This window comes from Oxyura jamaicensis, chromosome 6, assembly GCF_011077185.1.
Source record: "Oxyura jamaicensis isolate SHBP4307 breed ruddy duck chromosome 6, BPBGC_Ojam_1.0, whole genome shotgun sequence".
Taxonomy (NCBI): domain Eukaryota; kingdom Metazoa; phylum Chordata; class Aves; order Anseriformes; family Anatidae; genus Oxyura; species Oxyura jamaicensis.
Genome location: NC_048898.1, coordinates 34,882,212 through 34,910,169, shown reverse-complemented (window position 1 = coordinate 34,910,169; position 27,958 = coordinate 34,882,212). Strand labels below are relative to the sequence as shown.

General features: G+C 45.0%; 1 long non-coding RNA gene across 5 annotated transcripts; it reads right to left on the bottom strand.

Moving 5' to 3' along the window:
• Positions 1–880: 880 nt before the first annotated feature.
• Positions 881–27,682, bottom strand: LOC118169375. Of its 5 annotated transcripts, none has more exons than XR_004752051.1 (7): positions 27,509–27,682; positions 25,633–25,845; positions 24,383–24,913; positions 22,953–23,068; positions 22,016–22,166; positions 20,685–20,925; positions 881–1,219 (listed from the first exon to the last, which is right to left on the bottom strand). It is a non-coding gene; the product is annotated as an uncharacterized LOC118169375 (long non-coding RNA). The 5 variants fall into 5 exon arrangements; XR_004752054.1 differs by lacking the exon at positions 881–1,219 and having other exon boundaries at positions 20,361–20,925; positions 24,383–24,470; positions 24,559–24,913; XR_004752050.1 differs by lacking the exon at positions 881–1,219 and having other exon boundaries at positions 20,362–20,925.
• Between the last annotated feature and the right edge of the window lie 276 nt (positions 27,683–27,958).

The window sequence follows — 27,958 nt, the reverse complement described above, 5'->3', positions numbered from 1 at the left end:
TCAGAGGATGTATTGCTTTCTTCTCTCCTGTTAGGGAAGCCAGAGAGAAGAGTGTTGGGTTTCCCATGCTCTTCATGCCAGCCGTCTGCTGTTAGCAAGAGACTTTTTCTCTCCGTTCTCCCTTCTCCCAGAAGAACAACATTAGAAGGGGGGTTTGCAGAGAGATGAAAAGTACTTCACAAGGCACGGGAAAGGAAAGCAAGAGACTGAAACCCGTTTGTTTGTGTGATTTGGTTTGTTCCTAGGATCACTTTGCAGGGCAGCCGCTGGACTGAGTATTCCTCCCCACCCCCCAGCTCTGAGCCTTCACAGAACAGGATCCAAAAACCCATGCCCGTTTACTTCTGGATTTTTTAATGAGCAAATTACACGGTGTGTACTGTTCCGTCATCTTTGCAGCATGCATTCCTAACACACACGGCAGAAGCCTGGGTTTGTGTCTTCCACTCTGAGGCTGAAGGCAGCAGCAATGTCCTGCAGAGAAACCACGGCACCGGGCACCTGCTGACCCTACTTACCTCCTACTTCGGTGTGCTATAAGAGTAACTCCTCACCCAGTGCAGCATCCCCCGCAAAGCTCTCCTTCATGCGAGTTGTACACCCTACCTTTCCCTCAGACTGCAGGCTGCCACTGAGAAGGTGATAAAGACAGCATAAATGATAAAGGGACGAGCTCTCCGTCTGCCTTTCCTTATTCTCCGACAATTCTGACTTTGCTTTAGCTCAGGTTTTGCCCCCAGGTCCCCTGTCCCTGGCTGGGGGTGGCTGTGCAAGGGGTGCGGGGTTGATGGTGTGTCCTACCTGGTGTCACCCTTCCCTCATTTCAGCCTTTCGGGGATCCCTGCTGCCGGGTGCAGGAAGCATTTCTGAACATAGCATTTCTGAACATAGCATTTGGCAGGAATTTCCCCCAGTGAGGGGAAAAGAGCCCATACCTTATAATAACATTTCCCAGGCAGCTGTTAGATCCTTATGAAAGAGACTTTTAGGTACTCTACAATGCAGCAAGGTATTTCAGCAGTAAATGAGGTAATGCTGACCTGAATTTATTCCCCAATATAAGGGTGAGATGGAGAATCATCGAGGTTACAAGTTCCAACTCTTCATCGTCCTGCAAACCTCAGTGCAATGCTGTCTTGGCATGGTGACATTTGTGACCAGCATTGGTGCCATGTCCTCAGACTCATCTCTTGTTCAGGTCTCCATTTGGCTTTCATGCCTGTCATCAGAAAAACAAGACATTTTACCTATGGCAGATTAGCTTGCATTTTCTTAAGGGAAGAACGTTATTTTATAACTCCATCAGCTGCTTTCTGCCTATTTCCCATTAGATTGTGCAGTCTTTTTACATGTGGACAGGGACAGAACAAATATCGCTATTATTAGCAGAGACAGTTTCTGCCATTTTGCTCTAACCCATTAGCTGTGACAACAAAAAGGATTAAGTGTTGAAAGTTCAAAAAACTACACTTTCTAAAAGGGAAAGTAACTGTGATAATACCTTCTTTAACAACCAAAGAGAAGCCTTTAACAACCAAAGAAGCCCTGGCTGCCCAGGGCTTGGAGTGCACCCATGGGTACAAAAGGTGAGGGCACCCCACCACAGTAGATGTGGAATACATTTTCCCATGTTGCTTGTTTTTTATTTCACCCTTTTCCACTGCCAGATCGCAAAGAAGAGATGGGAGAAAAAAAAAATAAAAAAATAAAAAATTTAGGGCCGATCAGAACAATTTCCAACCGTAACTTCCCAAACCAAGAGATCTGCAGAGCAGCTTCTCCAGGGGACGGCTGCAGCTTCTTCACAGACACTTGCACCAAAACTGAACTTCTCCTACGAAAACTCTGATTCTGAGTTAATCAGCTTCTTCCTCCCTCCCCAAAACCTCAGCTAAGCCACTCCAGGTCACTTTTCTGGGTCAGTTTTTAAGTCAGCTACTCTGCTCGCAGCAGCTTTCTGCAGCTCCCGACACGTTAACTCAGTAGTGGAGCACGAGCAGAGGGGCATTGCCTTACATCTCCTCTTGCACAAAAGCTGTTGACTCCAAAAGTGTTAACTTTACAGCGACTTACATGGTTGAATACTCCTGCTGACAGAGATATTACTTCTGTCTATCACAGTGGAAACCCGTCCAACAAAATTTCTTATCTGTCACCCAGATGTAAGCTGAAACTTCTCCGGGACGCGCTGGTTATCTGTCTCAGAGTAAAAGGGTGAGTGCCACGTTGGGAAGTGATTTGTATAGATCGCTGGGTTTTAATGATAAGCGTAAAGTACTTCACCTCTTCAGGGGTGTCACTGAAGAAATCGAGAGCTTAACACGATCTCCTTGGAAAGCAATTTGTGTTGCAATTACAAAATACCGGGGTGCGTGTCACGGAGAGCTGGTGGATTGCAGAGGTTTAATTCACAATTCACTGGAGGCAGGGCATTACGCAGTAACCGACATCCTCGGGATGTGCAGCGTATTCAGCGGAAACTTCCACATGTGGAAATAAATTAAAGAACCTTCTCTAGCAAAAACCTCTGCCTTTGTCTAGGTGCTTTACTCACTGCATGCCCAGCTTTGGAGGTAATGAAAGTAGCAAGGAATGAGTAACAGCTACATCAGTTTGCTGCGTAGTTAGTTAGCATGGCATTAATGAAAGCTCAAAGATCACCTCCCCATCAATGAACCTGGACACGAGATGTGTCAACCCAACTCCCCCCCCCCCCAGCTCTATTTTTTTTTTAACAGGCAGTGGCAGAGGTACAACTGGAACAGTCTTAACATTTTTAAATCCTTTTTAATCTTTAGACAAAAGAAATATAACCGGTGCAAACATATTTTAAACTGTATTTTAAAATATATTAGGAAACGTATTTAAGTATTATATAAATAAATTAACTGTTTTTTCTTTATCTCTAACCGTTTTATATTGTCTGGCAAATCATCTGGGCCGTATTCTTTAACAATAGTTATAAAACCTAACAGGGGAGGAAAATAGGCTTATTGCAGTACAAGTTACAGCAGTACATGAATTCGCTTTAGACATACAAAAAGAGATTTTTTCTGTCTCATTCTTCCAGGAAAACTACTTTTGGGCTCATCTTTCTGAGTCAGTAAAAAAGCGATAAAAAATAACTACAATTCAGGAAACCCAGGTTATTTTTCACGGAGGGAGAACCACATGTGAAGCTCAGGAACTCTGCAGAGGTCCTGCTCCATCCCTGCAGGTACAGCCCTGGGGGCAGGGGCACGGCAGAGCGCAGAACCCAGATGGGTGAAGGCGACCAGCCCTGCACTCCCTCGTGCCTGGGAGCCACCACGGCAAGGCGAGTGGCACAGAAAGCAGGCCTGACCGGAGAAGAAAATGATATTATTCACTATGTCCAGATTTTATTTTATTTTATTTTTATAGCTTGCATGACCATGATCTTTAAGGAAAATAACTGTAAAAAACAGAGGGCAGCATCCCCTTGCCCCCAGCCATACCCTGCTGCATCTCACAGCACTGCCCATCCAATTTTTTAATGTGGTACCTCTAAGGACAGGCTTTCCGAAAACTGGGAATTATTTGGAAATAATGTAGTCTACCATGTCAGTTATGAATATCAGTAATCCTTTTACCTCGGGAGCGTGGTGATTGGCCTGATCTTAAACCACGAGTGGGATCAATTTTCCTTATGAAAGGATCCTACACTGAAGTTTTGAGGTGAGCAGTGAGTTTTACATTCTGTGAACTGGTCAACAAAAATTGCCCAAATAATGCAATATGAAATAATTAAGGACAAGCTACACAATCAAAACATTAAATTCCTAAACTGGCTCTGACATTACTTGAAGTTCAGTAGTTCAGACTAATAAAAGAAGTTCAAACTAATAAAAGTCTCCGAGAGGTTATTTTTCCTGTGTTGTCAGCACATTGCTAGTTAATGACTTCTAGAGCAGGTCAACTGAAAAGGGGTTTCTTTCACACTTATATGTTACTATCATGGTTTTATTTCCTTTGTCAGCTATTATTTCTACACTCCAGAAGCTGTGAACATGATTTTTGATTTATTTATTGCAGAAAATGATTATTTTCCCTTCACAGTGCAGCTGATTTTGAAAAGTTATTCTTTTTTATGACTGCATAGTCCTATCTTATATCTCCAACACCACAGCAGAGGAATGCTGCTTTATAATTACGAAAGCTGCATATATTGCTGTTTGACTTGCCAGCCTTTATTAAATCTGCTTTTTATCTCAGACGTGTGAACCTGAGAGCTGCCTGTATGCGAGCAGGGCCGTGGCCGTCGTGCTGTGAGCTGCCCAAGGGAAGCGCCGTGCCAAGCCCCGCTTGGAGGTTGGCCTCCTGGACACAGGTCATGAGGAGCCAGCTAACGCTACCAAAGGCACCTGGCCCTGGGAGTTAAAAAAGTCAAGATCAAACTTATCTTTGGGCAGGGTCACCGTGGGAAAGGTCTGAAACAAAGCTTTATTCATCTGCAGCTCCAAACGCATGTTCACATCTCTAACTTGAGGATCACGGGTGGCTGCTTTAGGGTTCAGCAGCAAGTTACCCAACAGAGTTGAGGAGCATCAGTGGGGAAAGCGGCATCAGTGCAGGATATGTGGTTAAGCTCTCCCCCCCCAAAAAAAGAGGCTAGATTATTAGGAAGACACCTGAAAAGGGAGAGCTTGTGGTTCTGATCCCCTTTGCACACACTAGGTAAAAACAACTTTGCTTTAATGACTTCAGTTCTCAACCAAAGCAAGCAAGGGCATTGTTCCTCAGCAAACATCACAGCCCAGTTCCACCAGCTGTCCTGCTGCCCAAGGCACTATCACCAACCTAGGCTCTAGTTCCAAAAGAGGTTAAAAAACACCGTGGCTAAAGATGCACAGCCACTACAGCAACTTCAACAAGAGGTGGCCAAAGCAAGCTGCAGGCTGTCCCAGATATTCATCCATACAGGGCTATGCTTCCCTTCAAGAAACCTGAACAAATTTGAAATGAACTTTCAATGAAATTTTAATACTTATGTATTTTCTGCACACAAGTGATGGCAGAATCTGGATCACTGTCTATACTTTTAAAAGCAAAGCTTTGAATAATGAATGGAAGGTGGGAATTAAATAGTTGTCTTCTCTGGGAGGAAATGGAGTTGGACTCCCATTCTTTTAGTTTCCTCATTATTAGCTTTATAACCAGCTTCTCGCTATTTCATGAATATTAGAAGAATATGACAGTGAAATATATTGTAATTGAAAGAATATTAATTAAGGTTCATCTCATATTCTACGGCTCTCTGTAATACCATCTGAAAAAGAGTCATTACACAAAGCTAGAAAGTCATGCTTTATTCAGGACAGTGTTATCTTTTTAAGCAGATGTGAAGTTATTAATTTAAAACAGTAAAACAGTTCAAAACCTGTATTCTTCATTGTTTCAGATATTAAGAAAAGCTGTTTCTTACTTAAGCAGTCAAGATTTTACTTGATTAATTTTCTTTTCAGAGAACAGGAACTGTGGGTTCTTCATGATTATAACTTTCCTCCTAACAAATCAATGCAGGGAGCAGGACAAGTAAATTATATCCAGAACAGCCACAGTAAGAACTGGCGACAAGCACCCAGCATAATTCATTCCCTTTATTGTTCCTGATACTTTGCATTACAACATATCACTTTTCTCATGCCAGAAACAATGCACACTTTACTGCAAATGAATGCTACCACGGAAGTTGCATAATTTATTCCTTCTATTTCTCTTTGCTCATAAATGCCAACTTAAATACTCCAGGGATCATCCATTCTAATAAGTTATCATGTTGCTTTCCAGACCCGTAGCTACAGACAAAAATTGCCCCTCAAGATTTTTATGACCTTATGGAAGTGAATCCTTTATTTTTTTTTTGGGGGGGGGAGGAGGAGGGACTTTTTTTTTTTAAAATCTGCTTAACAGAAAATGCTGTCCTTAGTCACAAACCTATTGAAAAGACACTCATGGCTCCATTATGGTTTTAAGGAGCGATACAGACAAATATATCCAGACTTTTGCAGTGATAGAGTAGTTATCTACGAAAAGCTGATAGTGAGTCACCGTTCTGAGTCTGATTACCACATACAAGAGACTTTAAAATAATTAATGTGAAGATGTTAATGTAAAGATGAATTAGTGATAATATTGTTCGTTCTATTATTTTCTAGGAATTCAACTGGGCACAGAGCTCCCTGTGGAAGAGTCAGGGCTTTAAGATTCAATAGTCATCACTGTTCATATCACTAAGAAAAGCGGTTACTTACTTAAGCGGTCAAGATTTTACTTGATTAATGTTCTTTTTGGAGAGCAGGAACTGTGGGTTCTTCATGACTGCAACTTTCCTCCGAACAAATCAATGCAGAGAGCAGGACAAGTAAATTATATCCAGAACAGCCACTGTGTGAACCTGCCCACAGAAATAAATAAATAAATAAATAAATAATAGTAAATAAATAATGAAACCCACAACTTTTTTCTAAGAAAGCTTTGAAAGCAAGTTTTCTATTCATTGAACTGCCTCCAGGCTCCAGGTTAGCTTTTACAAATGCAGGGAAGTAAATGCATCAGGAAAATTGTCCCGATTCTGAGGGATTCATTGATCCCTCAGATACAAAAAAGGGATACAAACCTAAACAGATTTTTGGTTCTGTTTTCCTATTAAAAAGTTAGTAGAATTAATAAATAAATAAATTTGCAGCTAATAGACAGCCTACTGCTCACATACCCTATGGATCTCACAGGCTGACGTTACGAATAAAGTCTACTTCAAAATTGCCCAAGTTTTGAAACAACAAATATCTTCTCACCATTTATTTCTTCATTTTTCCCTATGCTCTGATTTCGTATAAATTAGAAGGATAACTTTTGGTTGAAAACATTATTTTTAAACCTTTATTCTAGGATTAGAATTAGTGTGGGTCTGTTCTCAAACTCTGCATGCAACACTTAATTAGCAGTGAAAATTTGTTTGACAAACCTTCCACTGAACTACAGCAATGAATAAGTTTTCTTATACAGGCTGCAAATTCACTTTGATGCTAGTTCTGGTTATATTCTTGGAATGAACGATCATGAATTAATGGCCTATGAACTGAACAAATAAGTCTGGGTTTGCTAGCCTGTGAATAAATATCGCAGCCTGCCGTGCCATCGCCACCATCCCAGGTTTGACACAGTCCATTGAGTGCTGTCAGGGCTGAAGGACCTTGTGAACACCGAGCTACTGCGCCCTGCTGATTTATTTCCTCCTTTCTCCTACTCTAAATGGTTCCAACCCCACCCAAACTTGTCGTGAGATGTCTGAAGCCCTACATCTTATTTTACCAACCTGCAGGCGTGGCTTCCCTTACTCTTCTATCCAGTTTTACTTGGGTCTATCTGAAAACCTTTTGGGCTTCAGATCAATGGGAATAATCATTGCAAAGAGAGAAAAACAGGAAAATAACACAGTCAAACACTACTTATTAATGTCACGTGTGTCTCCCTGTCGTATATATTGTTAAAGTCACGCTTACACTACCAGCGACGTGTTGCAGCCGCACTGATTTCTGTCCAGCCTGTAGTTAACTTTTTGTGTTTTGTTTTCAGTAAAGTTCTCCCCTGATGGAAACATGAATGAGTCTGTTCAAGGACCTGTCCACTTTTACAAGGAAGCTAACGTCACAAAACCATCAATCTTTGCTGTATTCCCAGTTTTATTGCAATTCTCAGCTGCACAAAAGGAAAGCAATCAGGCTGACAATTTCTCTACGATCAGATCCCAATTCTTTTAGTTTTTGTGCCATTTATGAACAGCAATTCAACCTGCTTCACTTCCTTACTTACCTGTAAATGTTTTTCTTCTAAATAATTCATCGCTTGCATGAAGAAGGGTCAAAACACTAAATCAACATCCAAAAAATAATAGCCTCTTAGCTAGTTTTAAAGTTATTCTTTAATTAAAATGGAGAAACTGGAAAAGTGTCTTAAAAACCCATCACGATTCTTGTATGATTCCATATAGCTATAATTACCATCCACTTTACCAGGCAAGCCCTGAAAGCAATGATCAAGTCCTAAACGCCTGAAGTTAAAGTTCAATTAGAGCAGATGAAGGGACTGCTGAAAATCGGCCAGCTGATTAAGATCTGTGTAATTTGGCAGCGCACGGTGCCTGGCTGTGCTGAGCGGAGTCAGAGCCGACGTTCGGGATCACGCCGCGGCCCCGAGCCCCGCTCACAGCACCGAGGGAACCCACGGCACGGCCGCGAGCAGCGGTGCCACGAGCTGGGGCACGGGGAAGGCAGGCAAAAAGAAGCTGTTTCGAGGGACACGAGGGCTGCCGGTAGCTTTGCGTGGTGTGTGCGTAGTGAGCAAGTAGTTAGCGCTTAGAACAGCGTCAACATTTTATGAATATAAACATAGAGAATTAAATTTGTCCCTTTTACAGAGCAGAACTGTAGCTTTGCACTGAACACTTACTGAAGGCATTGGTTTTCCTTCAGTCTCTGTCCAAGGATGCCAAGGGACGGACACCGCCGCTTCTTCTCTTGCTACTAACTGTCAAGAGAAAATCCTAAGGGAGAAATCTGATAAAACACCCACTCTCATTTTGCAAATGAGAGGTTAAGATGGATTGCCAGGTATTGTGCCTTCAGAAGTACGGAAATCTCCTAAAGCAACCCCCAAACACAGAGAGCCTTCACGCTCTGCTGTTCCAACACGCAAATTAACGGCGGGGAAATATTACCGAGACTATTTTCAGTGCTCTAGGACAGCGCTTGCTGGAAGCTCGCAAAGAGACACAGCTGCTAAACACTTCTCAGGCGGGGTTTGAGGAGGAGGACGGGCAGTTTGGGAAGACAGCTTCATCCCAAGCAGAACCAGCGATTTTCACTATTTCTAGCTTCCTGGCTGCCTCCAAAGCCAGTAAAATTAAGCTGGCAAAAGCGCTAATGGCACCACCACCTTGCAGACAAGGAGGGGACCAGCATCCCACCGAGAAAGGGGAGGGTACGGCCCTGCTGCAACAAGGGGAGGGATGGGGGGCACACTGGGAAGAATTCACTCCACTGGGCACCCACGGGGGGGACGAGTGGCTCTGGGCAGCCCCCCGGGCAGCTGGTGAGGGTGGGTGTGGGCCATGGGGAAACGCATAGATACAGGACAGACCTCAGAAATTAACTCTGCAGAGTTAATGCTGAGGCGCCAACCAGTGCTCCGGGTAGCTTGGTGAGGCAGGGCACAATAAACCTGGTCTCGAGCAGGCCCGATGATGATGACAATAGAGATCATAAAAATAATATGCTCACTTCTGCTCTCGGCTTTGTCGGGATGATCTGCGCTGACTTTGTGGAATCACTGCAGCGAGTTGTAAATGATGTATGAAATGAAAACCCTCTGTTCGGCCACTGCAGAGGGAAACTGCAGACCGGGCCTTTCAGTCACTTTTGAACTGTGCTATTTGCACTGATATTGAGCTCAGACGTGCAAGAAAAGGTCACCGAGCTTGCATGTGCACACAGACACCAAGCAAGCTGCTCCGTGGGATTACACCGAACACAGCAGCGCCGTTTAGAAAACAAATGCAGCCTCAGACTGCTTCAGTGCAGTGCGACATCTAGGAGATGATTCTGCTTTTAAGGGAACCTTGGCTCTGAATGGAATTACAAGTTGTCTCCTGGCCGCTGCACGCACAGGAATTTTACAGCAATATGACTGAACAGGAGCACCGTGACTTCATCAGCACATCTCGTTATACTCCCTGCCTTTAACCAAAAGAATCTTTTTCATCATCTCCGTCCCAACGGGAATTAAACCTATAACCACCAGGGACGGTTATGAATATTTATTTATTTATCTAATGAATCACAGAAGGGGGTTCATATTTTCTCTTCTTTTCAATCATTTCCCTCTCTGTAACTGCAGAAACTGGAAAAATAGGGTATAGCAAGATGGGCCCTACTCTCCTCTGATGTTCTTCTAGAGATGTTGGACATCACAGAGCACTATTCTCATTTCTTTTGGAATAACAAGAGGTAGGCATCAGTTTCTGTAAATAATACGCCCTGAGTGCAGAGATCTAGGTCAAAGGATCTCATGGCAGCCCCCAAATCAAGGGGAGGAAAACCAGATCCTACGCTACGAAGACGTGCTGCATTTTGCACGCAGTAAAGGCCAGGCAGCAGAGCGATGCGCAGCCGCCCCGGGGTCCCACCGGCAGGACTCGGTGCCTTGCAGCTCACTGCAGGCCTCGGCAACAATCCTTTCCTCTTGTGGTTTTATTCTCAGAGCGCCAATGGTTTTGTCATGAAATGATGGGACCGGGAAATCATCCAATTCCCAAGAATAACTGGAGCTCCCCTTTAGCTCCCTTGGTGTTGCAGGTAAGCAGCTTGGAAATCAAGCACGTATTTCTAACCTGGCTTCCAAATTAGAAGTCCCTTTTGCAAATTTAACCCTCTGGGCCAGGAGAAAGCCAGAGGCATGTCTGCTAAGTGCCATGCTGTGCTGCTCCATGGTTTTAAAAAGCATATTCTCATAGCACAGGAACAAAAATCCTTGTGACAGTTTGTGATCTACTTCTTACCATAAACTGCATCCACACCCCAAGCCCCACGCCCCCTCCAAGGCCAACACGATAGAAGAAAAGATGAAATGCACTTTCATTAGCCAATGCTTTGCCCCTCAGTTCTCAGATTAAAGGAAATCTCAGTCTCTAAAGACATATCATTTAAAGGAATGGAGGCAATTAGGGGGAAACGGAGTAAACACTGTTAATGAGGCTATCTAATCATGGTGTTGTGCAGACAATAAACCCCAGATTTTTTTGGTTCAGCCAACAGTGAAAAAGTTAATAGACCTAACACTAAATAATCTTAGTATGCTTCTGAACTACGTCCCACACTATATATAAAATATAACATATAAAATATATAAATATTATATAGTTGTTTTTTTTTTAATTACTCACTTGGGTGAATTCTATTGGTGTCGAAGCCAGCTCTCAGTTTAAATCTTGCTCACACTTTGGAAGTATCCTTCCAAGGGAAGAGCTCCTGTTTGTTTGGACACCAGGAAGGTGATGGAGGCCGGAGGTGTGGATGTGTCTGCCCAGGTCCCCGCTGACCCCGCAGCCCCCAAGCCCTCCCCCAGCCACTCTCCAGGCTGGCAGCAGCAACTGGAGCTGGACCAGCTCTGTCACACCTGGGGAAATTTCTGTCTCCTTCTAGAATCCAAGGGAACTTTTGCCTTACCATGTTTAGTTGCTTCAGATCTCTCTTTTATTTCTTATTACCATGAACATCATGAACGTCAGCTGCTTTATGAACATCAGGGAAACTCAAAATTTTAAAGAATATTTCTGATATTCACAACCTACCTTCTGAGATCGTATTTTTTGTTCCGTTTCTCTTTCATTTCCACAGACAGATGGTGAACAATTAATACTGCTACAACGGCGACAGTATTTCACTTTCTTCTGTCTTTCCTTCTCCATAATTAATTTACCCAATGCAGCCTGCCACTTCATAATCAATCAATTAGGTAAAAAGGCTTGCCTGTTAATTTAAATACATTGTGATATTCGAAGCATATTCCCATTTTAAGTTAGCACATCATGGACTATCATGCCTACACCAGGCTCCTGTTCAGTCACTGCATGGACGCTTCAGGTTCCTGAGGTTTGCTCTCAGGCTTGCCGCAGACACTTTCCCATGCAGAGGTCTCCTACGCCGCTGGATGCAGCTCTCATCAAGCCAGCCACATCCAAATCTCCTTATTTCATAGCAGCAGAAGAATTAATGAACTCATTCCTGATCACAACCCCCGGGCAGAACGAGGAATCTCCTGGAGGTGCTTGGGCAGCGGCTGCACAGCTCGGGACCGCCCGGTGGCTCTCCCACCTCTGCTGTTTGGGGCCGATAAACCCGCTGTGGACAAACATTCACCAGGGAGGAGGGAAAGCCTGCCAACTTCAGCCTTCAGTGAGATGTTGTACTCTGAAACAAAAGCATTTCGTGTCCCTCCAGTACATTTACCCTCCTAATGAATAACTGAATATTCTTATTACCTATATAAATATTTAATCTCTTACAAATCCCTGTGAGTCCTTACATTCAGCGATGTTGGTATTACTGCCCTGCACTGGCTAACAGAGGCTTATACAAGAAACAAAGGGCTTTATTAATTGGGCTGTCTAATTAGGCAGCGCGGTATTTGTTTTTCTACCCAGCAAGACCTTCAGCTTGGTGGCCCATTCAAAGTCGTCTCTGAAAAGAAACTCAGAAGGTGGATTTTTTTTCTTAAGTTTTTCAAGCCACCCCTGGTTGTGGGAAGACCAGGAAGCTACGTGGATTCATCCAGACCCCGTGGCGCCCACGCAGGCCCTGCAAGCAGCGTCTGTGCCATGCCCCTCTGGCCCCGGCACACAGGTGCTTTGCTGGGCAGAGGATAAAGGGGGGGTGAAGTGGGGCTGCAGCCACGCAAGGGGAGCAGCAGGTGGGATCCTGACTCTGAACTGTTCTTGTTTCCCTTTGAAACCCTGTGGCTAGAAACGCGGCGCTACTGCGATGCTGCTGCACCCCCCACTGCTGCCGGCCACCCAAGGAAACGAGGTTTAAATTAGCAAGAACAATGTGTGCTTAAGGGCTCAGCAAAGCCCAAACCTTAACACAGCTACAACTGGTTATTCGCATTTCATCTCCAGCAGTTCTGGTTTTTGAAGAACCTGGCACCAGAGCTGCTCTCGGAGACGTCCCTGTGAAGAAGACAGCAGCTCTCAGCAGCAGCTCCTTGGGACCACCGCTCCCCCAGGAGGGTCCCGGGAGGGAATCGCTGGCAGATCTTAAAAGTAACCTCCAATGTAATTAACTCCCTGGTCGGATTTAATGTTGTAGTCGTTGGAATATTAATACACCGGAGCACTTTCAGCAGAGGATGGTAGAGCTGCAGAGCCAGCTGCAGCACAGGGAAACAGCTTCAGTGTGGCTGCTCCTCACATCCCCACGGATTTGTGAAGAATTACCAGAATGGCCACAGTCACTGCCAAAATCTCCCAGGTGACTTACGGCTCGTGTTCATTCCAGTCAACCAAAGCAGGCAACAAAAATTGGCAAAAATATCTTATTTACAGTCATTCTGTAAACACTAAGGAACCTCTTCAGGACAGAAAAATCCGTCTTCCTGCAAAGCAACACTTAATTTTGTTTGCAGAGGCAGTGGTGCAGAAAAGTAAATGAAAAGTTGCATTTTTTCTAGTCCTGAAGCAAGATCAGCTACCCCGCCTCGTAAAAGCTGGCTGTGTACCGCCAAACTTCCAGCCAACCTGTTGCACTCTCTTCCCCCCGTTTAATAAAGCTATCTCCTTCAATAAATGTTGAGCAGTGAGTGCACTTCAGCAGTCAATATGTAATTACTTGCAAACAAAACATCATTTTTATGATGCCAACAGAAAGAAAAAAATCAAAGTGTGATTTTAAGATTTTAAAATGCATCAGTTTTAAATGGTCTGCCACTATAGAAAAGTAGTTCATAGACCCAGTGTTGGAGAGTCATCTATATGAGCCCCAGCACCATGTTTTCCCCAATACTGTTTAAATAGAATTGATCAGAAATTACAAAATTATCCTTGATATATAAATACAGGAAAATTATAGCAGAAAAGAATGCACAAATCTCTTTCCTTGTTTTTACAATGCACTCTAAAATGCTGAAATGCTGAAGATGGCGATAGCAGTGTCACAAAACTATCCAAGTTTTGGGAGGCTGCTCAGTGGTGGGACACGAACCCCACGAGGGGGTTTGAAGCCCTGACGGGGTTCAGGAGAGGTGCCACGGGGCAGTGCTGTCCGTGGGGCACCAAGGACCTCACCACGAACCACAACCTCTGCTCCTCCACCGCTGCTCTGCCTCCTGCCTCCACACCACCCCAGCTCCCTCTTCTCACCACCTGCTTTGCACAGGAGGTTGAGCGTTTTACAAAGCCTCTTCTTACTTCCCAAATGGGGGAAGTCCTAGCCCTGGCACATGGTTCTTCCTTCATTTTTTCCCCAGTTCCATTTCAGTGCTTTCCGTCATTTGACCCATCACCCTGACTGATCACACCTTCCTGGATGTGAACGTAATTCATTTCCCCTCCCATGTCTTTGAATCACTTTTAGCCTTCTCTCACTCCTTCGCTTCTTCCTTTCCTCCACTCATCAATAACTTCCTTATCAGACAAAACCAGAGACTCGTTAAGCTTCCCCCACGACTTACTGTGTTTGCAAGAACAAGAAACCTCATTCACAACCAACCACCTCAGCCCTGTGCTGTGCGCAGTTTGATCCAAAGACTTCATCGGTGCACGGACCTGTGCTGCTTGCACGGACGAGCACTATTCATTAGAAAGAAAACCTCATTAGAATCTACAAACTATCTCTGGAAAATTATCACAACCTTTTTCTCTATTTTTTTTCTAGACACACTTACGGACATCATCAAAAACGTTTCATGCATGACAGTTCCAAAACCCGTGTACTGAACTTGCACTTGATGCTGCTTAGCTGTTGTTTTTAAACCATACTCTGGTATAGATTGAGTAATCCTTCCTCAGGCAGGGATGGCGTTACTTCTCCAACCACTGCCCCGTGTCTCCCGACTACAGAAAATCAATTGCTCTCCCGTGCTCAGCTGTTCAATTAAGCTGCACCACGCTGGGAAGCATGGCAAGTACATTTGGTCTACAGCAAATGCGCTCACACACAGGAGCTGCGCACTTGATAAGGGGCTGGCGTGTGGTTTGAAGGCACGGGAGAAGTGCTTATTGCTAAAATCTGCCATTCTCTTTGAAGTTGCTTTTATCACCTTGTGATCTTCATGAAAGAGCCATGCGCGCATTCTGGGAAACCCTGCGTTTTCCTTTTTGTTTTCTCCTGATAAGGCCAGAAGCTAGGCTGGTAAAACTAGTAAGTGGGTTTTGTGAAGTGCATTGGAAATTGTGCGCTGTAAAAACAAACAAGTCAACACAAACCCTATAGGTATGCAAATTGTCAAAAATCTCTCCGCTTTGCAGAGCTGCTGGTCACGCCTGTAGGCGAGGAGATGCAGCTCTCTGTGGCAGTGACCAGGAGGCTTCTGGAGCTTCGATCTGACCCACTGCTGCATGCCCGGTGCTCCAAGCACCACCGCTTTCGGCACCAGATATTTGCCTTGGTGCCTGCCCAGCTCTGCTGGGCGTGAATGAGGCTGGCAAAGCTCGCCCGTCCTGCTGGAGCCTCCGTGGTGCTGCGTGCCCCGCTCAGGCTCCCACGGTGGCAGGGAGCCGCAGCTCCTCCTCTGAGCAGTGACGTGGGACATGCACAGGGCTGCAGAGCTGCTGGGAGCCTGCATTGACTCGGGCAGCACCCAGACTGGAGGGAATGATAAAACAGATACGAACTGAAAGAGCCTCAAGCTGAGCAACAAAATTAGCAGCCACGGAAACGAGTTTGACCTTAGCTTCTCCATAAAGCCCTCACACTTCAAATCACCCAGAGAAGCACTGCAAAAATAGCATCGCTTGGTGCTACACTGCGAACCTGGCAGTCCCTAGAGAAACAGTCTCATCCAAATTACCCACCCAAGCAGTCTAGGTAGCTGTGAAATGAGAACCTATACAGGCTGGAAGAGGAAATAAAAAGAAATACTTTGTAATTAAGCCATCTTTCTGAACGCTCCAAACCTCTGCAGAGGTCACAGCATGACCACGTAATTAAAGATCCCATTATAACCCATGGTACAGATTACAGCATTGCGTTATTCATAAGTGTCTGTTTAGTAACCTTAACGCCTATCTTAGCATAGCAGCTTATGAAATATCAGCATAAGTGGAAACCCACAAAGTGGAATGTTGTTCCAGAATTACCACTTGCAGTGGGAATCTGACTTTGACTGCAGCAGCTAAGGCCCTAAATTCCCGCACCCCCGAGCAGCCAGGACTACCAGCAAGGAGAACAAGCACAGGGCATGCAGGTGGGCACCTGCTCGTCAGGAATCCAAAAGCTGATATTTGGTGTATAATAACCCCGACGCGTTGCAGTGCCAGCAGGCTCCTGTGCTAACCCCTGCAGCGGTGCCGGGGGTGCACTTCCAGCCACTCTTTACGGGTAAACTGAGAGCCACTCATCATAATTCGCTGAAGGGGCCTTAATTCTGTGGTTATACATGCCAGTATCAAATCACATCAAATTATTTAAAGCAGGTGTAAGTACAAAAAGGGTTCTGTTTGGTAACTTAGCCAGGTGAATGGCTCCGAGCACCTACTGCAGCCTCCCAGCGCTCTGCCGGTGCCCCTCGGCAGAGCTCCAGCTGCCCAGGCGTGGGGTTCAGTTTGAACAGCGGTGACTAACTCTCAGCTTTCAGAGAAAAACTGCAAAATCTCACCTTCCCGAGCCCCAGAGAAGCGGCAGAGAGACTCCCTTTCCGCAGGCCTTGAATGAATGGCGTTTCCCCAGCCCATGGCCAGCACTCCTTCTCCGAGCCAGAAGCAGCCATGAAAGTTCTTTTATCGATCTATTGTATGAAAATAACATAATTCTTTAAATTAAGAGCATCCAAAGACCACGACAGAAAAGGAAAGTAAAACCATTAGCAGTAAATTTACTGCCTCGAGCTTAGCTTTAAGAAATGGGCTGCCAATACTGCATTCTCCCTGCTGAAAGCCACTTACTGGACTCACACCGTCGTTTATTGCAGTGTTCACAAAATGCTTTCCTCACAGAAAGGGCCCGTGTCCTGTTTGGGGTTTAGGCCACTATTCCGGACGGCTGTACTCGTAGGCTGGTGAAACTAATACCAACAGTTTGACAAATACCAAAGTAATGCCTGCATATAAAACATGTTCTGAGCAGTGCACCAGATAAGCTGCAGCAGTAAAAAATAAATAAGTACATAAAAAAGAAGCCCAGCTAGCTAGCGGGCAAATGCGCACAGAGGGCAGCATCACTGCAGGGCAGGATAACAGGGATACCCTCCAGGCTCACAGGCTGGGAACATAAAAACCCTCGAAAAAAAGTAAAACCTTCATTCTTTCCCAGAAAAGGCAGGATATCAGCCCCTGCTGCTGTGCTCGTGCCTCACCTCGGGGCACGCAGCGTGCGGGGCCGAGCGCTGCCCGCAGCCCACTCCCACCGCGTCTCCAGCGCTCCCCTGCCTGCACCGCCACGCTGACCTTGGTCCTGCTGGAGAATCCAATTTGTAGGAAATTAAAACATTTAGCACGTGTGGCGCTCCTTGTCGTCGTATCACGCTGCGTATGATGAAACCAGGGCCTACAAATTCACTTACCCACAGAAAAATGACAAGTCCCCATAAGGCTCTCTCTACAAGCTCAGAATACTTGATTCCCATCTTGGAATTAGAAACGTTAATTCTTAAATCTTTGTCAAATTAAAGTACAATTTGGAGGGAAGTTTTCCTCCCTGGAATACTTCCCAGCCAGCTGTACCTGTGACTCCTTTCTCTTCCCTCTTACTTTGCCTTTTATGACAAAATCCATAAAATAAGTTTCAAAATTGCATGTGGGAACATGGTTTTACAAGCTGCTCCTGGCCACTACCCATTCGTCTTGGGAAAAAAATCTTTGTCCTGTTAAAGCTTCTAATTTGTTCTACAAAGGCCTGCTGGTGCCCTGAGATCACCTGCCCAAGGAGCGTGGAGCTCGGTGGAAAAATTTCTCTAGCTTTCAGTAGGCTGCGAATCAATCTCTGGGAAATTAAACAAAATGTTTTATTATAAAGGGAAATCAATTGTGAGCAGCAAGGAACAAGCGGTTGAGGTAAAATAATGAGATAATGATCTCAAGGTTCATCTTTAAATCTTAGCACTGTGGAAATGCCTCTAATTAGCAAAAGAACAGTGCCTTCTATGTAAAATCAGCGTACTTGGCTGCAGTATAAAGAAAAAAGAATAGGAAACATTAAAAAGCTTGAAAGGCATTTCTCGTTGCCCAGTGCAAGGGCAGCCCTCTCGCAGGGCTGGGCTCCTGGGTCAGAGGAGAAGCAGGAGTGAGGAAGGGCACGAGGCGTCTCCTGCCCGCGCCAGGCAGCGGAGGGATGCTACCGCTACGTGCCGTGCACTGCCAAGCTGCTCAGCAGCAGCCAGGTGTGCAAAGGGCAGCAGGAAGGGCACGAGGCTGCTCTGTTCCCCCACATCGCTGAGAATGCAGAAACTGGGGCACAGGAGGGACGGGTACAGCTGCAGGTGGTGAGAGGCACGGATAACTGCCCGAACACACTAGTGCCTCCGTTGCATCTCCTGACCTTAGCAGGCAAGAAAACTGCCAGTGTCGCAAAGGAACCAAAAGTCTTATGATCAACATTTTTAAATCATAAATGACACATAATAGATACAAGCTGTGGATTATTTTTTAGTTAGTATTGCTACTCTTTCACAGTTTACTTACTGCACTAGACCAGCAAAGCATCCTTTTTTCTCTCTTTTTTTTTTTTTTTTTATTCCTGTAGAGCCTGTTACATCGCTTATGCTCTGCGCCAACCACACTTAAAGTGCACAAAGCAATTATTTATTTCTGTGATGCAGCAAAGACAGCAACTGGCTGCTAGTTCCTTAAGCTAGAGACATGTCTATTTTGAACTGAATTGAATGATCATCCCTTCATTCACACACTTTATGAAATAGGCAGCATTTGATGATATACAATCACTTCTAATGCAGACCAATTCACATGACAAAATAATGCGATATAAACCAGGTCACTCAAACAGAAGCTAATCCACGCGGCCAAGCTGTCGTCTATTTTGCAATGCTTTCAATAAAATATGTCTGAGGAGCTAAACAATAGTTTGAGGCTACAGAAGAAACCCCACAAAGCCACCACGTTAGCTTTGGTCTTCTACTGGGCAGCTCTGGGGGGCGAGGTGCTCCTGGGTCTGCACCCTGTCGATGCAGTTCCCCGCATCCCTAAGTCGGCTCTTGGACAGAACCAACGCCTCCCCAGCCAAGAAATGGCTTTCTGCCACTGCCGCGCCACATCTCTCAGGAAAAGGCTGCTGCTGTATCACTGCTGAGTTTACAGTATTTCAGTGACCAAGCTAGTAGCAAAGAGCATCATTATCCACTCCTTTGCTGCCAGAGGAATGATGAGCCATTACATGATTTCCCATTATACAGTAATGATGGAGACAATTTGCACTTACGCTCACATGCCTCGCTTACGTGAGCCTTTGGTTTCACTTGAAAGTGATTTGGGGGAAACTTGTATCTAGCTTAATATTCTTCCAGATAATAAATTAAGCTCCTAAATTAGCATGTCTCTATAGAAACAGCTGAAAGAGAAATATTAAATTAAAAAAGCAATTTTCTTTATGATGTGATGATTTAGCAAGGATTTCATTCGGCCATATGAATTACAGCCTGCTGCTTGTTCAGCTTATTCTAATAAATATTTGAGAATCAACCTTTTGATCTGTATTTTTCAAACCCATTGGTTGACCATTGTTGGAAGTAATCACCAAGTGATTTGTATGCTCTCAGCCCTGAGACAGGGGTTTGGCACAGGGCTTCGAAAACTTAATTAGAAACACTGCTATCTGCCATGTTTTATAGCCTTAGATACGGAACAGAGAAAAGATATGTGGGAAGAAAAAGCTACTTTTTGAAACCAGCCTTGAAACTAGAGAAAGGTCTTCGTTTTAAAGAAGCCTGAAAAAACTATGGCGTAGAAAAACGTGGAGGAAACTAGAAATGTTATTTCTTTTAAAGTTAATGAGTTAATCGTGAGATGTTGGACCTTACGCTGTTTCAGCACCCCACTCCTACCCACTTCTCACCTTCTTCAGTGTCCTTCCCCGTAGGTGCTGGCTCTTTCCTAGCTTAGATGATCATCTTCCTGAACTTGCCCTGGCAACTTGTCCAGGGTTTGAGGATTTTTTCCCCTTTCTTTTCCCCATTTCAGGGTTTTGCCTTAATTTTTATTATCCCAAGTTTTGATACTGAGGCATTGTGGCAAAGGAAAAATCCAAAGGGGCAGCTGGTAAACCGAACCCCTCCCTGGTCACAGCACCCACGAGACAGAAATTCATCTAGCAACAGGTTGGTTCCCTTCACAGAGCATGTACAGAACCATTGTGTGCTCCACCGAAATGCTGCGGGCAGCAGGATTTATTAGATGATCACATAGGAGATCATCTAATCTCCTGTGAGATTAGGAGATTAGATCTCATAACCTCCTAATTATGAGATTAGGAGATCTAATCATGACAGATCTCCTCATGATTAGGAGAGAAATGCAAACGACTCTCCACTGCAACAGAAACAGTTTGTGGTGGCACCAAGGCATCCCTGACTGCGCTTGGTCCGCGCCCAGCAGGCGATTCATCTCTAAGAGCCCAGCAGGAGCTACTTTCTGGCTCCTCCTGCAGCAGGACACCCCCAGAGCTCAGGACTGCCCTTGCCTCCTGCTCACTCTTCTCCCCTTTTCCCAGATGCTGTCTTCCCACCTGTTTCTTCATCTCTTAATTTCCCCTGCTCCTCCTGGCAATTTTCTCTCCCCCCTTTGGCTTCCACCTCCCTTTTTCATCTCCATCTCCAGCCCCTCCTGCTTAACTCCCCTTCTCCTGTTTTATTTTCACCTACAAATAAGTAATGCCAGGCCCTCCCCAATCCCATACAACAATAAATAAATAGAAGGTTGTTACACACGAAGAATTATTTTTTACCTATTTATTTCATAAGTCAATTTTCTGCCTCCAGTGCATTCCCGTGTCGCTGTCTCTTAGCGAAATATTTCCTGTAGAAGTCACTTTCATTGTCTAGGCTTCCTAGGTGATATTTCTTATCAATTATATAATAAATTAAGTCTCTGACGGTGTTACTTAAATGGAGTTCACACTGATGGTGATGCCTGAAGAATCCAACAGAAGTCAATCCATCACGGGCTGTTCAGTTTGCTCCCTTTAGCTGGAAAAATCAAAGGATTGGTTTAACACTCAGAATTTCTGAATATATCCTAAAGGAAAATGTGGAAAAGAGGGGAAGTGATAAAATTAGCATCCTGCTTAATAGAAACTTCAGAAAAGTCTGAGATTTGCCTCAAGATTAATCACAGCATTCTTCACAGTCTTCTTCATAAAAATCTCATTTTTCCTATTGGCAGCCAAGCCAAAGTCTCTTAAAGAGAAATAAAAAGCAATTGTGTTAGAAAGGTGATGTCACCACATTCATCACGAGAGATTAATGCTACCCATATTTCTTTCTTTTTATTATTTTTTTTCTTTCCGAGGAGTGTGCTTCGCAGCCGCACCTGCAGTCGGTCAGGTGTGTGTTAGCTAAATTTATGTATCTGTACTTTTTCCCACCTTACCTCTGCGATGGTTTCCCCGTTTGCAGGTTGTAAATATCCGTGACAGTCACTGAACCTTGCAGCGGTGAAGCACTTGATATAGTGAAATGTTCTCAAGACAAAAAGCAGTTTGCTGTAGAAATACTTTCCCAAGGTTGCCTGACAAGCCTGTCCCTTTCTGCACGAGCACTGCGCTGCTCTGCCCACACCTCTGCTGTTGATGTTGATGTCAAATATACATGTACACGCGTGTTACATGAAATAACTCGTATGACAGAGGCATTCATCCTAGCAGGAGACACCCTCTGGCTAATAATGCTAACAGGGATTTGGGATGTACAGCTGTACCCTCCCCGATGCATTTTTGGGTGCTCCTCTTGTCCCACTGCTCGATCCCCAGGCAGGAGGTCTGGGTGAGGACCGCAGGGGCTCAGAGGCACCTCGCTGGCCAGAGTGCAGGGTTCTTACAGCAGGCAGCAAAGTCAGCATAACAGAGTGCTTTAGAAGGGCTGCGTGACAGAAAACGGTCTGGGGACTACACTTGGAGTATGTTGATGAGTACCAAGCAGACCAAACCTGGCTTTCCCCAGCTCCAGAAGACAGAGCAGTTGGTCTGCTAGGCAGCTGCAGCGCAGTTTCTCACCGCACAGCAAACTTAACCTCTGCTCAGCAGACCCCAGGACTTGGCCATAATATGCAGTGAATTACCTCCGAGCCCAGGCTCAGCAGAGCGATGCGACAGACTGCTATGATGTCTGGCCCGCGGATAAGTACGGGACTTCAGCGCACAGCACTTCTGGTCCTGCATCTTCCCAGGCAGGAAAATCATCCCGCCAGTTAGAGAAAATAAAGGCCATTTCTGTGATAGAAAAAGAAAAAAAAAAAAAAAAAAACATAAAAAACAACAAACAAAAAATGACAATCAGAACATACTATGTATTAGAGGGATGCACTGAAAATATCACTTAAGAGAAAATGAGTTTAGTAAAAGCGATATATAAAATTAATGCTTGGCTATTAGAGCAGCTGATGTAAACCGTCACCTAAGGGAAGAAAACCTTTATCGTCATTTTGGTGTTTTATTCACTGGCATCATACAAATGGCAAAAGGCCCACGAGAAATCCTTTCACTTACCTTGGGGCATTTTTTTAAAGCACAGGCGGCAGTGCTTGCTGTGTCAGCCCCTATTTCACCCCGTGGTTAAGCACCAGCCACCCTCCATCAAGGCATAAGGACCACCAGGGAGCCTCAGCACAACCGCGCTGCTGGAGCTGCCTCGTGCAGCAGAGCCCTGCTGAACACGGAGCTCCCAGTGCACGCACGGGGTGAGCGCTGCTGCCAGCCACAGCTCGGGACAGCTCTGCCACGTTCCCTCCCTCCTGGTGAGCCGGGGCACCAGCCAGGCTTTACCAGCACAGAAATCACTGGAAAGCTGAGTGAAGCCCCAGCGATGACATGTTTTAAACCTCATTATTCTGACTTTGTAACCTGGGTCATTTGTTTTTGGGTTTCTCTCAAGCTGATAAAAATTCACAGGAATTCCATCATGTAGGCAAGGCATGTACCTGTATGTACACATCTGTACGCACACAGGATCACAGGGAGCTGCTGGCAGCTGGGGACTGCCGAGGCTCAGTCGCACACCTGAGGGCATCCCCATGGAAAACAGCAAAAGCACTCAAAGTCTCTTCTCTGCGTTCTCTGCTGCTCCTCCAGGCTCCATCGGCACAGTCTGCATTATTCTCACCAAGCCTCTCCTGCTTTTTTAGGGGGAGGTGAGGGCATGGAGAAGAGGAGGTATGAAAAGAAAGCAATTATTTCCTGCATTTCCCATTATTTGTTTGAGGCATTTCAAACTCAGTCCCAGGTGTGCTCATCACCTGAAGCAGGAATTCTTATGCGTGATATGTAAAAAGCAGTAGGAAAAAAAAATCAGCAGGAACATATTGCCCCTCCCAAAAAGATACCCAAAAAGGCATTTATATATAGCAAAGCCTCAATGTTGTATTATTTGGACAGGAAAATGTTCTGCTGCAGTGCTGACAAAACAACCCATTTTCTCCCTGAGGGTGCAAACCTGCGTGCATCAGGCTCGCTGGGAGCCACTCTTATTTCTCAGATATCAATAGTGTGACAACCTGAAACAACACGTACATTTTCTGCATCTAATTAGCACATTTGTACACCGAGATTCAGCACTGTCACAGCTCTGGGATGCTGAATCATAAACCAGGTCAGGCTGGAAGGGACCTGGGGGGGTTGGTGCCCAATCCATGGCTCCAGGCAGGGCAGCCCACGCACAGGGATCTCAGGGCTGCTCCCACTCCACCACCTCACCTCATCGACACAGGCGTCCGAATTTCCCTTAACACATTTAACATCATAAGAAACTGCTTTGAGAGCTTAGCTTCCGAGAAGTGATGGTTTCTGTGAAGCGAGCTTTCCTTGGGCATTCTTTCCACTACGCTGAAGCTCCCTGGAACTTCGGGTAACTTAAAAAACGAGCAAATATTTTATTGTCAAATCATTTATCTCCTCCCTTTGCATTTATCTGAAAGCCATTTGAAGGGAGCATAAAGGCTGGCCATTTGCACGTGCTGGAAGTCCACTATTCATCAAGGAGGTCTGCATGCAGCTGAGCCCGAACACAACGTGGACAAGCAAACCAGGCTGCTGAAGCGACTGGCACCACCTAATGACATGGCAGCTATTTCAGCTGGAGCTGGGAAGACCTGTACGGTGACACAGAAATACAGACAGCCTATGCCAGGTTTCAGACACTGTTTTCCACCTCATACAGAAGCAACCTGTGGTCCGTAAGAGGTTGTTAACCAGAAAAAAAAAAAAAAAAAACTATGCCTGGTGCTCACCAGTAGCAATTCCTCCAAGTTCTCCTTATCTGGAGACAATGCACTAAAAGTAAAGAATTTGACCCAACCTCCATCACCATGACCAGACTGGATCTTCACTCTGTATACAATTTATACAGTCTTTTACTTATTTTCTCCCTTAAAAGTACTTAATAATTAGGCCTTATTTAACAACTGAAGAGAAAATAAAACCAAACCACTTACTACTTATACCTTTCCCTCTAAAAAGAAGGAAAGAAACAAACCCCCAAGAGAAATCAGTGACACTGTTTGAAGGAAAGGTTTTCAGATGCTGCAATGACAAGAAGGACATGAGGAGAATTATATAAAGACTTGAGAATGGTGCAATAAAAAGATAATTTGCTTAATTCCATCATTACCAGAGGCAGGTGTCCTCCAGTTTAATCAGAATATCAATTTGTGCTGTTGCGTTTTTTTTTCCATTGCAGTAGAAAAAAAAAAAGACCATAAAAAGAGTATCTCTTCTGTGTTTTTCTATCTTGAGCCTCCCACCATGACCACCTTGCCTCTGGCACCCAGCATTAATAACCTCTGATTGCAGCAGCTGAAACATCCCTGCTCTGCTCCCGGGATTTCAGCAAGCTCGGGAGCTGCTCGTGGCTGGCTTGGTGTGGGCCCCTGGCTGGTGGTCGTTCTCTGTAGCTCACGTTTGCAAAGTTAACGTTAATTTCTTGGCTTTGGAACTGAAGTTCTGTAGCACGGAGTTCTAAAGACCTTTTAGAAGCCGAAATAAATAAATAAATAATGTTGGGTGAGGGCCTGGACTCCTGCTGGCAGAAAAAATACAAGCCTACATGGCAACTGAAGAAGTTTGTGCCAGGGTAGTGATGAAAAACTTTGGAACATCCTTTTGTTTTCAAGACTCTCTTCCTGTAAACTAAGGACACGCATAATAAGGACACTTCACCCATGCATGCATCAGAAACAACTTTTCTAGAGCTGTGGCTGCAGTCGTTCATCAGCGGGTGCATTCCCTGGCAGAGGCTGACGTCTCAGTCCTGTGCAGCCTTGCCTGATCAGCCCTGAGGTGTGGAAGGGCTGCAGAGTTTGTTAAAGGGCACAGTCCTAGCATGGACTTCATCTGAAGTTTATTTTCTGTAATTCAGTTAAAAAGTGAGTGGGTTTAAACCCTTCTGTCCAAATTTCCATCTGTTGGCTCTGAGTTTTGACAAAATGTTTACAGAATTTATCTACATCTATGTGATACTTCAAAGGAAAAGGTTTCCATATAACCAATGTTAAAAATAATAGTAATTTAAAAAAAAAAAAAAAAAAAAAGTTAAGAAAACATTATCCGAGTACTTCATCTGTTGCTAACTTCAGTGCTGGCATTCCCCTGCCAGCCCTGTCAGTGAGGGGAAAACTTTTAACCACACAGACGTTTTGTTGAGACTGCAATGGTAAGAATTAAAGGCTAGTGCAAATATTAATACCTCATCCATCCTCTGCAAGTGTTTCCTGCTCCCAGTAGGACAATTCAAGATGTATTAAGGTCCATTAGCTGCAGCTACACACTAATTTTCAATTTTTTGATGTTGCAGACCACTTTGGTGGATGACCTTTCCAAGGCTCATCTCTCCCTTTCAGTCTCTGCAGAGCTCACGCGTAGCAATTTTGTTCGCTGTGCTAGTAAATCAAACCATCTTCTGTATGGGAGAAAAAATAAGAATCGCGGGATTCAGACATCCCTCCACACAGGAAGAGTTGTGGTTTCTGCTGGCTCCCACACGAGACCCTACAGAACCAGCTCTCTTCTGCATGGTTCAAACTCTCAAGGGCTTTTGTCCCACCACCCAGAAACCCTCTCCAGTCCCTCCTATTCAAGCTTTCAGTTTTCTCCCCCTAATTGTTTCTGATAGGTATCCCCAGCACTACTAACACACTAAATGTTCAATATAAGGATGGTATGCCTGGGATAAGATGTCTCAAATTACTAGGTTTGTACCAAGCCCATTAATTAACAAGTTTCAGATCAACACTGAAAAGAAAAGCCTTTCAGACACGGGGCTGGGACCCCGATGTTCATCAAAAATTGAGCGTATACAAGCATTGTCCAGACTCAGAAACTCCAGACTTCCAACGTACAAGAAACCAAATCTTACAACTCTTTGAAAACACGTGTCAGTGCTCCTGCAGCAGCGGTGTTCTCGCAGCCCCGGTGTGCCAGGCTCCGTACAGCACCGTGCCTTTGCTGTGCAGCACGGGCCCCTTGTTCACAGCACAGCGCTGCACCACCACCTTGACTCTTCCCAGTCTCTCCACTGGAGGAAACGTTCACTCTTGCATATGAGTAATAATTTAACTGCATCAGAGCTGTGTAATAACGTTGGCAACATACAGAGAGGGAGAGAGTCACAAGGAAAACAGGCACAGCTCATTTCAAGCTCTGAGATCAGAGAGAAGTGTGAATTACCGGTTGTAGTTTTGATCATCCTACACAGATTCATGGCCTCTGAAACTCCAGCTTATAGCCCCTTGAGAAACCTTCTGGGTTTCTTTCTCTCTCTCTCTTTTTTTTTTAATACACTTCCTGATGATATTATACGAAACGCACCATCTGTCAATGGCAGACACAGGCAGTTTACATTCCTGTTCTGTGCGCTAACAGCTCAGTGCAGAGCACCACATCCCCACGGTGCTCGCGCATGGTCAAATTAAGTTGATGAAATCACTCTTTGCAATAGTCACTTCCCAGCAGTTCTGGCACCTCCACAATATAATTTCCTTTTACTTCTAATTTATATAGCTAAGAAATTTGTTTGGACTGAGATTTTAAAGCTTCACAGTAGAGATGGATTTTGTACCAAACTTGCAAGGCCTTGGAAATAACAGGTGAGTAACTGCGGACATGAACCTCACCCGCGGTGATTCCAACAGCTCTGATGTGCAGACATTTTTAGCATTGTAATTTTATTTCCTCATACAAAAAACAGCGTCTCTCAGGTAGCCGCACGAACAAACCCTCAAGAAAATACTTGGGGAGGGTTATATGTGGTGTCTAAAATTGCTCTGGAAGACATCGACTGTGCTTTGCCACTTGGTTTAATTTCAAAGCCACGGTTAGGGCAGCCCATGAGTATGTGCTTTCCTGAATCACTGTCATAAAACAGGGTAGAAATGTCCAGGAAAGGAATGAGGGAAAAAAAAGTTATGTTCCAGAGAGGAGGATATATCTTGTCCTGTTAGGTGAAAAGCACTTTCCATTCAGCTCTCTCTTCACTTAAAGATTAATAGGTAAATAATGCACATTTTCCTTACACTCTTAACATACCTCTCACGCCCCAGGTATCATTGCTCTCCTTCTCTTACCTGGCACCGTAACAAATCCCGCTGACAAGCCTTCCTGCTGGGCTATTAGGATGCCATATCAAATCCTAATGCTCTGACCCACGGGAACATGACAAGCAGCGCCGGGCGTCCCGGGGGCTCGCGGGGGACGGAGCTCCTCAGCGTGACAGCCACCCACTAGTGCACCCCAGTGACATCCCAGCAAACGAGACGGAGAGGCTGTGGGAAGGTTACTACAGTCCTGATGAGGACTGGCCTGTTCTGCCTTGCCCTGCGAGATGCACATGCAGGTGTTAAGTTCCCAGCAGATTACACCCACAGAAATCACTCTTGGTGAGATGAAGACTGCGGGCCCAGCTTTGCCCAGGCTCTGAACGAACAAGCCTGAGGTTGCTGCTGGGTCCCAGACACAACAGATTTTGCTCCTCCTGTGATGCCACATTCAGCGCCGGGGCATCCTCACCACAAGTG